The sequence below is a fragment of the Tursiops truncatus genome, chromosome 14, assembly GCF_011762595.2.
Source record: "Tursiops truncatus isolate mTurTru1 chromosome 14, mTurTru1.mat.Y, whole genome shotgun sequence".
NCBI lineage: Eukaryota > Metazoa > Chordata > Mammalia > Artiodactyla > Delphinidae > Tursiops > Tursiops truncatus.
In genome coordinates this window covers 39,472,375-39,489,639 of record NC_047047.1, presented here as the reverse complement: position 1 = coordinate 39,489,639, position 17,265 = coordinate 39,472,375, and the positions used below count along the sequence as shown (strand labels likewise).

Genomic DNA, 17,265 nt, shown 5'->3' with positions numbered 1-17,265 from the left:
TTCACTCTTGAAGGGCACACACAAGCCTTCATGTGCACTGAGACCCAGGGAAAAACAGTGACTCCATAGGAGCCTGGGCCAGACCTACCTGTGGGTCTTGGGTGGGGGGGGTCTCCTGGGGAGGTGGGGGTCGGCTGTAGCTCACTGTGGGGGTAAGGGCACTGGTGATGGAGGGCCTAGGGAATATTCCTTGGTGTGTGCTCTCCCAGAGGTTGCCATTTTGGCACCAAGACCTGGCCCCATCCAATAGCCTGCAGACTCCAGTGCTGGGAGGCCTCAGAGTAAACAAGCAGCAGGGTGGGAACACAGCCCCACATATCAACAGACAGGCTGCCTAAAGTCTTTCTGGGCTCACAGCCACTTCTAGACATGCCACTTGACCTGGCCCTGCCCACCAGAGGGACAAGATCCAGCTCCACCCACCAGTGGGCAGGCACCAGTCCCCTTCCATCAGGAAGCCTGCACAAGCTCCTGCACCAACCTCACCCACCAGAGGGCAGACACCAGAAGCAAGAAAAACTACAGTCCTGCAGCCTGTGGAACAGAGCCCCTAAACACAGAAAGACAAAATGAGATGGCAAAGAAATATGTTCCAGATGAAGGAACAAGATAAAACCCCAGAACAGCAACTAAGGAAGTGGAGATAGGCAATCTGCCTGAAAAAAGAATTCAGAATAATGACAGTAAAGATGATCCAAGATCTCAGAAAAAGAATGGAGGCACAGACTGAGAAGATCTAAGAAATGTTTAACAAAGAGCCAGAAGACTTAAAGAACTAACAAACAGAGATGAACTATACAATAACTGAAATGAAAAATACACTAGAAGGAATCAATAGCAGAATAAATGAGGCAGAAGAAGGGATAAGTGAGCTGGAAGACAGATTGGTGGAAATCACAATGGCAGAACAGAATAAAGAAAAAAGAAAAGAAACCAGGACAGTCTAAGAGACTTCTGGGATGAATATAACACTAGAAAAGATCTGAAACTAAAAGCTGGTTCTTTGAAAAGACAAACAAAATTGATAAACCTTTAGCCAGACTCATCAAGGAAAAAAAGGAGAGGACTCAAATCAATAAAATTAGATATGAAAAAGAAGTTACAACAGACACCACAGAAATACAAAGCATCATAAGAGACTACTACAAGCAACTCTATGCCAATAGAATGAACAACCTAGAAGAAATGGAAAAATTCTTAGAAAGGTACAATCTTTCAAGATTGAACCAGGAAGAAAAAGAAAATGTGAACAGACCAATCACAAGTAATGAAGCTGAAGCTGTGATTAAAAAACTTCCAAAAAACAAAAGTCCAGAACCAGATGGCTTCACAGGCAAATTCTATCAAACATTTAGAGAAGAGTTAAAACCTATCTTTCTGGAACTATTCCAAAAAATTATAAAGGAAGGAACACTTCCAAACTGATTCCATGAGGCCACCATCACCCTGATAGCCAAACCAGAAAAAAATATCACAAAAAAGAAAAATATCACTGATGAACATAGATGCAAAAATCTTCAACAAAATACCAGCAAACTGAATCCAACAATACATTAATAGGATCATACACCATGATCAACTGGGATTTATGCCAGGGGTGTAAGGATTTTTCAATATCCACAAATCAATCAGTGTGATACACCACATCAACAAATTGAAGAATAAAAACCATATGATCATCTCAATAGATGCAGAAAAAGCTTCTGACAAAATTCAACACTGATTTCTGATAAAAACTCTCCAGAAAGTGGGCATAGAGAGAACCTACCTGAACATAATAAAGGGCATATATGACAAACCAACTGCTAACATCATACACAACAGTGAAAAGCTAAAAGCATTTCCTCTAAGATCAGGAACAAGACAACCACTTTTGCCACTTTTATTCAACATCATTTTTTAAGTCTTAGCTACAGCAATCAGGGAAGAAAAAGAAATGAATCCAAATTTGAAAAGGAGAAGTAAAATGGTCACTGTTTGCAGAAGACATGATACTATATGACATATACATATATATATACATATATATGTATATAAAAGATAATAAGAGCATGGTAACAGAAAACATAAAAAGGAACTATGTTATATTATGGGTCCTATTAAAATATCAGCTCTCCAATTTGCTTTTAAATATACACCATTTCAAATCAAACTTGAGTCAGTAATTTTTTAAAAAGTTAACCTTGCATACAAATAAATAAGAAGAAAAACTATGTTAAAAAAGAGAAAGAATATAAAAATGTATTATAAAACTACAGTAATTAAAACAGTGTGATCTGGACCATGAACAGAGAAAGAAAACAGTGAAATGAAGTCCATGTCAATTTATGACAAAATGAAGGTAGCTTTTCAAATCACTTGGGGAATAGATGGACTGTTTAATTAATTTGACTGACACAACTGCTAATTTTGAGGGGAAAAATAAAGTTAGATGTGCAACTCCCAACAAAGAAAAAAAGTATATACAAAAATAAAAGAATAAAATCACTAGGAGAAAATATAGGAAGTCATTTTCATTATATGATATGGATAATACAATTTTTAACATGATTACAGGTCATAAACTACTAAGAATCACATTGAAAAGTCTGTAAAGACAAAACTAAAACATTTGTTTACTTTAAAATATACCATAATCACAGTTGAAAATTAAATGGAAAGAAAGTATCAATATATACACAAGGTTAATAACTTTAAGACATAGAGTGTTCTTAAGTGTTAAAGATCAAAATGACAAGAGAAAATTATAGGAAAAATACGTTTATTCAGAAATTAGACATACACCATGAAACACCATGAAATGGTGTTCAACTGCCTTACTGATCCAAGAAATACAAGTTAAAATAAATAGTAAAAATTTGAAGAAATATGACAGACAGAAATAAAGTGAAAGAACCCTTTCAAACATAAAATCCTGTATAAACTACATTAAAAATCTTATGAGGAAAGATCTATAAATAATGACACCTTGTGGTCCCTGAATGAAATCACTGGTTTGTCATTTTTTCATCTAGAGTAAAATCCACAGGTTTTCTATCAACTTTTTAGAATTCTTTTCTTAAAATGAATGGGTAGCTTAAGATGAATCATAGATGTTTGAGGAAAACTTTAAGCATGAATGACAGAGGCTAAAAAATAAAACAAAATACAGAAAAACTTAGAGAACATAAAGACAATACAGATATTAGAGAAAAACCTGAAAAAGAAACCTGTAATTAACCTCCTCTGAGACAGAAGATATGGAATCCAAGATATAATAAACTGCTATGAGAACAAACATCCTGAGAAGAAGAAAGAACTGTTAGAAACTGGATATATGTTAGCTGAAAATTTTAAAAAATCCATAAAACAGCTAGAAGGAAAAACAAACTTGTTAGAAGAAATTAAACAAAGAAAAAAAGGCTAAGACATGAGAAAATAGGTAAGCAAATCTAAGCGGGCCAATATCCAAATGACAGAGGTCTTAGAAAAGAGAAATGTTGGAGAGGAAATTATGAAAACATCAAGAAGAAAATATTTCGGAGTTGATGATCAGAAAGCTCCAGATTTAAGGTCTCTAAAGAACATCCAAAAAAGTTATCAATTAAAATCTCATCACACAAGGACCCATCACCATGATATTACAGATCAGTAAAGATAACAGAAGATCCTAAGCGCTTCCAGAAAGAAAAATGTGTGACATAAGAAGATCAGGAATCAGAATGATACCTGACTCCTCAAAAGCAAACCCAGAAGCTAGAAACAATGAAGAAACTAGAGGAAAACATGTTTCCCACCTATAAATCTATATTCAAAAAACAACTGTAAAATGAAGACATTTCCAGATACCTGGAAGACCACTCTCCTCAAATATTTTTCAAATACTATATCATATTGTATATCATACATAAGTTACATTACACATATGTTATACTATACATATAATGTGCATATAAACATATAATAATATACATATATATAATAATATACCATGTTACAAGCACCCTTCTCAGGGAATTATTGTGGATGGTACTTCCTCAAACCAAGAAACTTAAGAAAAAGGAAGGCATGGGATTCAGGAAAGGGGGGGATCCAGAACAAGAGAGATGATAGTGAAAAGAAGCTCCAAGACAAAAGCTATGTAGCATGTATAGAGAAAAAAGGTCAATATTGGAACAGGGAAATTCGGCTCCTGCCTATCATGGAGGACTTAGTATCAGACAATTCCCATTCAAAACAACTAGGGGATATGAAAAAAATATATGTTTAAATGCACCGGAGAGCTGCTAATGGAACCAGGACTTGAAAAACCCCTATCCCAAAAGAAGGGAATCTCTGAGATTTGAACCCAAACATTCTGCACACAGCTTTTCCCTTTGTAACATTTGCAGACATTTGATTCTAGGCCAGAGACTGCAAATTCTGCCTACAGTGCCATTAAATGGCAGACAGCCAGTGGAGATTTTGGCAATCTTACAGGGCTATGAAGACAAAAGTTGGAAGTCAGTGTTATCAAGGTAGTCAGGACTTCAGCGGTCAAGACCCTATTTTTAAAAAAAGGCAGGTGCAGAGAAGTGTGCCTGATGTTTGGTGCCAGATTTCCCCCTCAAGGCACTTGCCTGTTCTTAAGTTGCCAAGGTCAAGAAGGTAAGAAGCCCAACAGAAAACAGCTATAACACAGATGCATAAGGGGTAGTGATGAGTGTGGTGTTGGGGGTAGTGACAGGTAGGATATTGGCAGTGCGGTAACATATACACCTTGAGACACTGTTCAGCCAACAGACTAGAGGTTAGAGGTCAGAGCTCACTATGATAACCTGTCTCCAAGATAACTACCATCCAATTTCTTCCCTCTCTGAATATATATGCTGTTATTTGATAGAGTTAACTGCAGTCCAGCCAGAGAAGAGGTCACAAAAGAGAATATATAAAGTGAAAGATAAGTAAACCTGAAGACAGGTTAGTAGAAGTAATAAAAAAGGGTGAAATCAATGGAACAGAATATCTGAGATATGCAGGACAATATCAAAAGGCCAAACATACATGTAATTGGAGTCCCAGAAATAGAGAAGATAATAAGACAGAAGAAATATTTGAGGAGACAGGAGCCCAGTATTTTTACAAAGCCAATGAAAGACATCATTCTACAGGGCTGAACATTTCAGCAAACACCAAGCAAGAAATGTACAAAGAAAAACAAAACTTAGCACATCAGAGTCAAAATGCTAAAACTTAATGATGATAAAATCTTGAAAGCAGTCATAAAAAAAGGCACACTATATGTAGGGAAACAATGCCAGGAATGATCATTAACTTCTCTTCAGAAACATCAGATGACAGAAGAAATAGAATGACATCTTTAAAGTGCTAAAGGAAAATTTTTCTCAACCCAGTAAAGATATACTTTAAAACTGAGAGTGAATTAAAGACATTTTCAGATAAAAACTGAGAGAATTGTTTCCAACTGATCTGCACTTTAAGAAATGTAATAAGAGCTTCAGGCTGAAGAGATATTATTCAAGAAGAAAACTGAGACTGCAGGGAGGAATCAAGAGTACAAAAAGGGTCAAAATTTAAGTTAATATAAAAGACCTTTTAAAATATGCATATATATATATATATAGAGAGAGAGAGAGAGAGAGAGAGAGAGGTATATATTGTATGTACAAAATATATTTGGATATATAAAAGTTTACACACAGTAACTTCTTTAAAGAACACTAAGCAAAAATAATAACTGTATTATGAGCTTTTTAGTATATATGGGGGAACGAGTGTAGGAGAAGATGCTTGAGATAAATATACATTACATATATGTATGCCTTATATACATTACATGTCTTTTGTAAGATGTATATGTATACATATATCATATGTCTTTTGTGTATATATGTGTGTATATATATATAATTTAAGAGTAGCTACTAAAAGACTAGAAATAGAATATGTAAATTTCAAATAATAAATAGGTGGAATAATGAACATCAACTGAGCCAGTGGAAGCCTTCAAAAAGAAAAAGAAATAAATGAATATAAAGTGTTAAAGGGAAAGATAAAATAAGATTGCACAAATAAGTTTAAATATATTTATAATAATTTGACTAGATAAATCTCAACTATTGAAAGGCAGAGTCTATCAAATTGAATTTTTTAAAAGTCAACATGTATGCTATTTTAAGTGTGACTGAAAGCAAAATAGTGCAGAAAGACAAAAAATGAAAATATATAAGAAGATATACCAAGTATAACCAATCAAAAGAAATATTAGGTATATCATATATTTTAAAAGCTGATATAGAAATTCAGACAATTTTAGACAAGGTGAAGTCCCAACAAAATAAAAATTAAGGCAAAACCCCACATTAATTGGTATAAAAAAGGATATTACATAATGAAAAAAATAAATTAACCAAGATTATATAATAATCATCACCTGTACTAAAATATATAATGTCTCTCTCTCTCTTTATATATGTATGTGTGTGTGTGTATATACACACACACACACACCTGAGAGAGTTGTTACAAGGAGAAATTCATATATCCACAGAGTTGAAGATTTTAATAGAACACAATTATCAACTGATAGACTGAGGAGAAAAAATGCTGGAAATTTTTAACACACAGAAAACCTCAATATCTTTTTAAAAATATGTGTATTGTACAGAATAATTTTTCTGATAGAGCCAAAAACTTAGACTCTATAATAATAATAAAGAACAGCATGTGTTTGGATAGGTAGAAGTATGAAGACCCTTTCCTAAATAACCAATGGAGTAAAAAAATCATCATATTAGAAATTATAAACTACTTACAATTACAATATTTTTACTACATAAGAAACTTGTAGTATCTAGGAAAGTGTTACTCAGAAAGACAATTATAGTCTTGAAATTGTTTTTTAAAAAATAATGAAGAGTAGGGGGAAAATTAGGTAAGTAAAGAAGCTTATACCCACAATAGTGTAAATTCAAAGTAGAATGATGATAACTATAATGATAGGTTAGATTTTGATTTTTACTAGCAAAACTGAGCAGGACCCTGTGGGGCTCCTGGTCACAGAAGCCCTTCCATGTTCCCCATTTCTTGTTTGTAGGGAACAGACTCCAGCCTCCATGACCTTCCCTCAGTTCAAAGGGCAGATTCAAAAGGCAGATTCAAACAGTTGCTAATCAGGGAAGGGAGGAGATTCAGAGACAAGGGAAGAGCAGTTAAGAAACAATAGTGCAACCTTGGGGCAGGGTCCTGGTTCCGCCTCAAGGGATACAGATAACAATATCTTTGAGCTCTTTACACACGTAACCCCCAACAAATGGAAGATGTAGCATTCTTCATTCCAGAGAAGACCACCTGAGACCAGATTAAAGGAGTACAGGCCCTGTACATATCCTAATCTTATCGGCAAACCCGCCCTTGAACTATTGCTATATAACTCCTTACCAAATCCTCCCAGGTTGGGACACAGTATTGAGAGGCAGGAGCCTGCTGTGTCCCCCTTTGCCTGGTAAAGCGATAAAGCTATTCTTTTCTACTTCACCCAAAACTCCGTCTCTGAGATTCGATTCAGCACTGGTGCACAGAGGCTGAGATTTTCGGCATCACTAGTTTGGGAGAAAAGAACAAAGTTTGTCCAGTGTTGATGAAGATATGAAGAGTCACTCTCATTAACATGGTTTGTGGAAGTATATACTGACAATATTTCTGGAAGGCCACTTGACAATATGTTGTAGTATTTTAAACTGGGTATATCTTTTGATATATTTTATGTAATTTTATATTAAAGAAGAAATTAGGTAAGTATACAAAGATGAATCTTCCTCTTCAGATGAGGGCAAAGAGAAAACCTAATTTCTAGTAATAAAAAAAAAATTGGTCGTAGTCATTGTACAAGGTTGACATAGTATTACACAATTATTTAAAATGATGAAATACAGCACTGTTTATTGACACGGAGCTACGTCCAAGATGTATGGTAATGTAAAATAATCAGGTTATAGAATAGTACTCATAGTTCCAGTTTTGTTAGGAATCAAAACCAAATATACACAATATATACAATTATTGTATAAGAATTAAAGTAGAAGAGTGTACTGGCAAAAGTGCCTCTAATTTCCCAGTCATTACAGTCTCCAACTCCACAGACTAAGAAAACCATTATAGGATTTTATTTTGGTCATTTTAGTCATATACTGTATTATATTTATCTACATTGATGCAAACTGGCTGGATACCTTCATTTTGAAGCCTGGATGATTAAAAACAGTTTTCAAAGATTTATGCCTTAAGGTAGTCAGATAAACTGGACATTTTTTTTTTTTTTTTTTTTGCGGTACGCGGGCCTCTCACTGTTGTGGCCTCTCCCGTTGCAGAGCACAGGCTCCGGACGCGCAGGCTCAGCGGCCATGGCTCACGGGCCCAGCCGCTCCGCGGCACGTGGGATTCTCCCGGACCAGGGCACGAACCCGTGTCCCCTGCATCGGCAGGCGGACTCTCAACCACTGCGCCACCAGGGAAGCCCAAACTGGACATTTTTAACCTTAGGGCATAGAGAGTAATCCTTCTTTAACATTTACTGTCAGACTCTTTGGGATTGTGTATAGATGCCTATGTGACAGCATTCTGGAGCAGAGCTTGCTTACAGTGTAATTAATGACTCCAACTATAGATTATAATTCACTTTGTTTATTCACTAAGTGCTCCATTCTGCACAAATCTTTTCCTTGAAAGCAGGAACACGAGCTCATATTTTACCTTGGCTCTGTACAAAATGTAGTACAGTATTAATAGGCTGATTGAAAAGAAGAATGAATGAGCTAACATTTATTGGAGCCCCCATGTTTCCGATATTGTGTTCAACACGTTCAAGTTAAAGAGAGAATGCTTTCAAAATATATATAACTGATTGATTCTGGGGATCGATTCTGGGGATCTAAATCCTTTCTATGTACTGTGGAAGTAGAATGCAGAAAGGCCCTTTGAAATCTATCGATCTCCTTCTTGCAGAACTTTGCTTTAAAAAATTTGGGGAATACTGAAGTTACATCAAAAATGGAGAATGCTGGAGGAGGGATGGTCAGCAAGAGCCATCCGTCCATGTTGGTGAAGGCAGGGGCAGGGATAGTAAATGCGAGGATTGAGGGATCCAGATAAAGGATGCTGGAACTTTCTTAGCATTTTTAAGGTGAGTCTTCATTGTTTCTCTTAACTATCTTAGAAGAGATACTTAACTTATAATGAAGTATTAAAGGGAAAAAAAAGTCACACTATGGAAATTATGTTGTGGTTGACGCTCAGCCCATTTCTTAGTGCTAATAGTTGAGAATTAACTAAATGTATCCTACTAGCCCAGAAAGTTTTTACACATATCTAGGTTATTTCAGTCATATCTTACCAGAATTAGGTAAGATTTTCCTTTGTGTTTATTTTGACCAACATGGTGGTTGAATCCTCAAACTGAGGGCAATTATTAGCCATCTGAAATCAGTTAAAATCAGTCAATACCACTGAAAATTTTCCCAAAACAAAGAGAAAACATGGGTAAAACTGTTGAGGTAAGAGACCCTACTTCAGTCAGTCATGAATATTAATACCATCTAGGTTTGTAGGTCAGGAAAGTTACCATTTTATTAACAGTCCTCTCAATCCTCTTTGTTTCTTTCATCTGAAGTGAAATGACTTCTGTGAGGATATTCTTGGTTTGGCTTATCTTTGTAGTCCCAAACACATGAAATTCTTCCTACCTACTATATATTTTAAGACTTTAAGACATTCTACCCTGTGAAATAATGACAATTTTTGGATATCCTGTTACTAGTTGATGCCTCCAAGATAACAAGGTGAACATAAGGCTGTATCAAAGTGGATGGAGATGTAAACTGTCAAGACACTGAAGTAAATGCCGTGTATACAGATACTAATCCTGGCTTCCCAGCTGGTCAGAGGGTCACCATAGCATTGCGACAAAATCTGGCTCTCAACTTAAAAGTCAAGGCAAAAGAAGCCTCCTGAAACAATTAAGTAGTTTTGAGAGCACAAGAACAGTATTCAGGGCTTCCCTGGTGGCGCAGTGGTTGAGAGTCCGCCTGCTGATGCAGGGGACACAGGTTTGTGCCCCGGTCCGGGAGGATCCCGCATGCCACGGAGCAGCTGGGCCCGTAAGCCATGGCCGCTGAGCCTGCGCGTCTGGAGCCTGTGCTCCGCAATGGGAGAGGCCACAGCGGTGAGAGGCCCGCATACCACAAAAAAATAAACAACAAAAAATAAACCAGAACAGTACCTTCTCAATGAATATTAGCCAAAAGAATGAATATCAAGAAGAATTGAAATTATGTATATTTAAATGGAAAAATGAAACCTCAAATGTACATAGTTTGATCCTAAAAGTTGTACTGGAGTGTCGTTGAATCAGGTACAGTGGTATCCATTTATAAATCACTACAGTCTATCAAACTTCTGCTTTTAAGCAGACCATAGTAAGAGCATATGACTACTCACTGTGAGTGGCATATTGGGGTGGTCTCTTAACAAAGGATTTCAAGGAGATTCAAGATGGTGGAAGAGTTAAGACACGGAGATCACCTTCCTCCCCACAAATACATCAGAAATACATCTATATGTGGAACAACTCCTACAGAACACCTACTGAACGCTGGCAGAAGACCTCAAACCTCCCAAAAGGCAAGAAACTCCCCATGTACCTGGGTAGGGTAAAAGAAAAAAGAAAAAGCAGAGACAAAAGGATAGGGACGGGGCCTGCACTAGTGGGAGGGAGCTGTGAAGGAGGAAAGCTTTCCACACACTAGAAGCTCCTTCGTGGGCAGAGACTGCGGGTGGCAGAGGGGGGAAGCTTCGGAGCCACGGAGGAGAGTGCAGCAACAGGGGTGCGGAGGGCGAAGCGGAGAGATTCCTGCACAGAGTATCAGTGCCTACCAGCACTCCCCAGCCCAAGAGGCTTGTCTGCTTACATGCCAGGACAGGCAGGGGCTGGGAGTTGAGGCTCAGGCTTCGGTCGGATCCCAGGGAGAGGAGTGGGGTTGGCTGCATGAACACAGCCTGCAGGGGGCTAGTGTGCCACAGCCAGCCAGGAGAGAGTCCCGGAAAAGGTCTGGAGCTGGCGAAGAGGCGAGACTTTTTCTTGCCTATTTGTTTCCTGGTGTGCGAGGAGAAGGAATTAAGAGCGCCGCTTAAAGGAGCTCCAGAGACGGGCGCAAGCCGCGGCTATCAGCGTGGACCCCAGACACGGGCATGGGGCACTAAGGCTGCTGTTGCAGCCACCAAGAAGCCTGTGTACAAGCACAGGTCACTATCCACACCTCCCCTTCCGGGAGGCTGTGAAGTCTGCCACTGCCAGGGTCCCGTGATCCAGGGACAACTTCCCCGGGAGAACACACGGCACGCCTCAAGCTGGTTCCATTGGCCTCTGCTGCTGCAGGCTCGCCCCACATCTGTACCCCTCCCTCCCCCTGTCTTGAGTGAGCCAGAGCCCCCGAATCAGCTGCTCCTTTAACCCTGTCCTGTCTGAGCGAAGAACAGACGCCCTCAGGCAACCTACACACAGAGGCGGGTCCAAATCCAAAGCTGAATCCCGGGAGCTGCGCGAACAAAGGGGAGAAAGGGAAATTTCTCCCAGCAGCCTCAGGAGCAGAGGATTAAATCTCCACAATCAACATGATGTACCCTGCATCTGTGGAATACCTAAATAGACAACGAATCATCCCAAATTGAGGAGGTGGACTTTGGGAGCAACGATATATATATTTTTCCCTTTTTCTCTTTTTTTGTGAGTGTGTATGTGTATGCTTCTGTGTGTGATTTTGTCTGTATAGCTTTGCTTTTACCATTTGTCTTAATTTTATTTCACTTTATTTTATCTTCTTCTTTCTTTATTTATTTTCTCCCTTTTATTCTGAGCCGTGCAGAGGACAGGCTCTTGGTGCTCCAGCCAGGCGTCAGGGCTGTGCCACTGAGGTGGGAGAGCCAAATTCAGGACACTGGTCCACAATAGACCTCCCAGCTCCACGTAATATCAAACAGCAAAAATCTCCCAGAGATCTCCATCTCAACGCCAAGACCCAGCTCCACTCGACGACCAGCAAGCTACAGTGCTGTGGACACCCTATGCCAAACAACTAGCAAGACAGGAACACAACCCCATCCATTAGCAGAGAGGCTGCCTAAAATCATAATAAGGCCACAGATACCCCAAAATACACCACCAGACGTGGACCTGCCCACCAGAAAGACAAGATCCAGCCTCATCCACCCCAACACAGGCACTAGTCCCCTCCCAGGAAGCCTACACATCCTGCTGAACCAACCTTAGCGACTGGGGACAGACACCAAAAACAACGGGAACTATGAACCTGCAGCCTGCAAAAAGGAGACCCCAAACACAGTAAGTTAAGCAAAATGAGAAGACAGAAAAGCACACAGCAGATGAAGGATCAAGGTAAAAACCCACCAGACCTAACAAATGAAGAGGAAATAGGCAGTCTACCCAACAAAGAATTCAGAATAAGGATAATAAAGATGATCCAAAATCTTGGAAATAGGATGGAGAAAACACAATAAACGTTTAACAAGGACCTAGAAGAATTAAAGAGCATGAACAACACAATAAATGAAATTAAAAATTCTCTAGAAGGGATCATTAGCAGAATAACTGAGGGAGAAGAACGGATAAGTGACCTGGAAGATAAAATAATGGAAATAACTAGTGCAGAGCAGAATAAAGATAAAAGAATTGAGGACAGTCTCAGAGACCTCTGGGACAACATTAAACACACCAACATTCGAATTATGGGGGTTCCAGAAGAAGAAGAGAAAAAAGGACCGAGAAAATAATTGAAGAGATTATAGTTGAAAACTTCCCTAATATGGGAAAGGAAATAGTTAATCAGGTCCAGGAAGCACAGAGAGTCCCATACAGGATAAATCCAAGGAGAAACATGCCAAGACACATATGAATCAAACTATCAAAAATTAAATACAAAGAACAAATGTAAAAAGCAGCAAGGGGAAAACAAGTAACACATAAGGGAATCCCCATAAGGTTAACAGCTGATCTTTCAGCAGAAACTCTGCAAACCAGAAGGGGGTGGCAGGACATAATTAAAGTGATGAAAGAGAAGAAACTACAACCAAGATTACTCTACCCAGCAAGGCTCTCATTCAGATTTGACGGAGAAATTAAGCTTTATAGACAAGGAAAAACTAAAAGAATTTAGCACCACCAAACCAGCTTTACAAAAAATACTAAAGGAACTTCTCTAGGCAGGAAACACAAGCGAAGGAAAAGATGTACAATAATAAACCCAAAACGATTAAGAAAATGGTAAAAGGAGCATACTGAAAGTGAGGGGATGGAAAAACATATTCCATGCAAATGGATATCAAAGGAAAGCTAGAGTAGCAATTCTCATATCAGACAAAATAGACGTTAAAATAAAGACTATTACAAGAGACAAAGAAGGACACTACATAATGATCAAGGGATCGATCCAAGAAGAAGATATAACAGTTGTAAATATTTATGCACCCAACATAGGAGCACCTCAATACATAAGGCAAATACTAACAGCCATAGAAGGGGAAATCGACAGTAGAACAATCATAGGAGGGGACATTAACACCCCACTTTCACCAATGGACAGATCATCCATAATGAAAATAAATAAGGAAACACAACCTTTAAATGATACGTTAAACAAGATGGATTTAATTGATATTTATAGGAAATTCCATACAAAAACAACAGAATACACTTTCAAGTGCTCATGGAACATTCTCCAGGATAGATCATATCTTGGGTCACAAATCAAGCCTTGGTAAATTTAAGAAAAGTGAAATCTTATCAAGTATCTTTTCCGAACACAACGCTATGAGACTAGATATCAATTACAGGAAAAAACCTGTAAGAAATACAAACATATGGAGGCTAAACAACACACTACTTAATAACCAAGCCATCACTGAAGAAATCAAAGAGGAAATCAAAAAATACCTAGGAACAAATGACAATGAAAACACAACGACCACAAACCTATGGGATGCAACAAAAGCAGTCCTAAAAGGGAAGTTTATAGCTATACAGACCTACCTTAAGAAACAAGAAACATCTCAAATAAACAATCTAACCATACACCTAAAGCAATTAGAGAAAGAAGAACAACAACAAAAAAAAAAAACCCCAAAGTTAGCAGAAGGAAAGAAATCATAAAGATCAAATCAGAAATAAATGAAAAAGAAATGAAAGAAACGATAGCAAAGATCAATAAAACTAAAAGCTGGTTCTTTGAGAAGATAAACAAAATTGATAAGCCATTAGCCAGACCTATCAAGAAAAAAAGGGAGAAGACTCAAATCAATAGAATTAGAAATGAAAAGGGAGAGGTAACAACTGACACTGCAGAAACACAAATGATCATGAGAGATTACTACAAGCAACCATATGCCAATAAAATGGACAACCTGGAAGAAATGGACAAATTCTTAGGAATGCACAACCTTCTGAGACTGAACCAGGAAGAAACAGAAAATATGAACAGACCAATCACAAGCACTGAAATTGAGACTGATTAAAAATCTTCCAACAGAAAAAGCCCAGGATCAGATGGCTTCACAGGTGAATTTTATCAAACATTTAGAGAAGAGCTAACACCTATCCTTGTCAAACTCTTCCAAAATATAACAGAGGAAGGAACACTCCCAAACACATTCTACAAGGCCACCATCACCCTGATACCAAAACCAGACAAAGATGTCACAAAGAAAGAAAACTACAGGCCAATATCACTGATGAACATAGATGCAAAAATCCTCAACAAAATACTAGCAAACAGAATCCAGCAGCACATTAAAAGGATCATACACCATGATCAAGTGGGGTTTATCCCAGGAATGCAAGGATTCTTCAATACATGCAAATCAATCAACGTGATACACCATATTAACAAACTGAAGGAGAAAAACCATATGATCATCTCAATAGATGCAGAGAAAGCTTTCAACAAAATTCAAGACCCATTTATGATAGAAACCCTCCAGAAAGTAGGCACAGAGGGAACTTTCCTCAACATAATAAAGGCGATATGTGACAAACCCACAGCCAACATCATCCTCAATGGTGAAAAACAAACCATTTCCACTAAGATCAGGAGCAAGACAAGGTTGTCCACTCATTCAACATAGTTTTGGAAGTTTTAGCCACAGCAATCAGAGAAGAAAAAGAAATAAAGGGAATCCAAATAGGAAAAGAAGAAGTAAAGCTGTCACTGTTTGCAGATGACATGATACTATACATAGAGAAACCTAAAGATGCCACCAGAAACTACTAGAGCTAATCAATGAATTTGGTAAAGTAGCAGGATACAAAATTAATGCACAGAAATCTCTTGCATTCCTATACACTAATGATGAAATATCTGAAAGTGAAATTAAGAAAACACTCCCATTTACCATTGCAACAAAAAGAATAAAATATCTAGGAATAAACCTACCTAAGGAGACAAAAGACCTGTATGCAGAAAATTTTAAGACACTGATGAAAGAAATTAAAGATGATACAAATAGATGGAGAGATATACCATGTTCTTGGATTGGAAGAATGAACATTGTGAAAATGACTATACTCCGCAAAGCAATCTACAGATTCAGTGCAATACCTATCAAACTACCACTGGCATTTTTCACAAAACTAGAACAAAACGTTTCACAATTTGTATGGAAACCCAAAATACCCCAAATAGCCAAAGCAATCTTGAGAAAGAAAAACGGAGCTGGAGGAATCAGGCTCCCTGACTTCAGAGTATACTACAAAGCTACAGTAATCAAGACAGTATGGTACTGGCACAAAAACAGAAATATAGATCAATGGAACAGAGAAAGCCCAAAGATAAACCCATGCACATATGGTCACCTTATCTTTGATAAAGGAGGCAAGAATATACAGTGTGGAAAAGACAGCCTCTTCAATAAGTGGTGCTGGGAAAACTGGACAGCTACATGTAAAAGAATGAAATTAGAATACTCCCTAACACCATACACAAAAATAAACTCAAAATGGATTAAAGACCTAAATGTAAGGCCAGACACCATCAAACTCTTAGAGGAAAACATAGGCAGAACACTCTATGACATAAATCACAGCAAGATCCTTGTGACCCACCTCCTAGAGAAGTGGAAATAAAAAGAAAAATAAACAAATGGACGTAATGAAACTTAAAAGCTTTTGCACAGCAAAAGAAACCATAAATAAGACTCAAAGACAACCCTCAGAATGGGAGAAAATATTTACAAATGAAGCAACTGACAAAGGATTAATCTCCAAAATTTACAAGCAACTCATGCAGCTCATGAAAACAAACAACCCAATCTAAAAATGGGCAGAAGACCTAAATAGACATTTCTCCAAAGAAGTTATACAGATTGCCAAGAGATACATGAAAGAATTCTCAACATCATTAATCATTAGAGAAATGCAAATCAAAACTACAATGAGATATCATCTCACACCGGTCAGAATGGACATCATCAAAAATCTACAAACAATAAATGCTGGAGAGGGTGTGGAGAAAAGGGAACCCTCTTGCACTGCTGGTGGGAATGTAAATTGATACAGCCACTATGGAGAACAGTATGGAGGTTCCTTCAAAAACTGAAAATAGAACTACCATATGACCCAGGAATCCCACTACGGGGCATATACCCTGAGAAAAACATAATTCAAAAAGAGTCATGTACCAAAATGTTCATTGTTGGGGGCTTCCCTGGTGGCACAGTGGTTGAGAGTCTGCCTGCCGATGCAGGGGACACGGGTTCGTGCCCCGGTCTGGGAGGATCCCACACGCCATGAAGCTGCTGGGGCCGTGAGCCATGGCCACTGAGCCTGCGCGTCCAGAGGCTGTGCTCCGCAACGGGAGAGGCCACAACAGTGAGAGGCCCGTGTACAGAAAAAAAGAAAAAAAAAAAGTTCATTGCAGCTCTATTTACAATAGCCAGGACATGGAAGCAACCTAAGTGTCCATTAACAGATGAATGGATGAAGAAGATGTGGCACATGTATACAATGGAATATTACTCAGCCATAGAAAGGAACCAAATAGAGTTATTTGTAGTGAGGTGGATGGACCTAGAGACTGTCACAGAGAGTGAAAGTTAAGTCAGAAAGAGAAATACAAATACCGTATGCTAACACATATATATGGAATCTAAAAAAAAAAAAAAAAAAAAAAAAAAATTTTTCAGAAGAACCTAGGGGCAAGACAGGAATTAAGATGCAAACCTACT

General features: G+C 38.1%; 2 long non-coding RNA genes across 3 annotated transcripts in view; one reads left to right on the top strand and one right to left on the bottom strand.

The window, feature by feature from the left end:
- Positions 1–17,265, bottom strand: part of LOC141276335 (uncharacterized) — a 122,877-nt gene that overhangs the window by 11,123 nt on the left and 94,489 nt on the right. The window lies entirely within an intron of this gene.
- Positions 1–17,265, top strand: part of LOC141276334 (uncharacterized) — a 46,381-nt gene that overhangs the window by 20,832 nt on the left and 8,284 nt on the right. Inside the window, exon 4 of one of the 2 annotated variants that reach the window (XR_012325695.1) lies at positions 358–17,220. The exons of the other annotated variant lie outside the window; for it this stretch is intronic. This is a non-coding gene — a long non-coding RNA (uncharacterized lncRNA). Of the gene's footprint in view, positions 1–357; positions 17,221–17,265 lie in introns of those variants that run through there. 2 annotated transcript variants of the gene reach the window in all.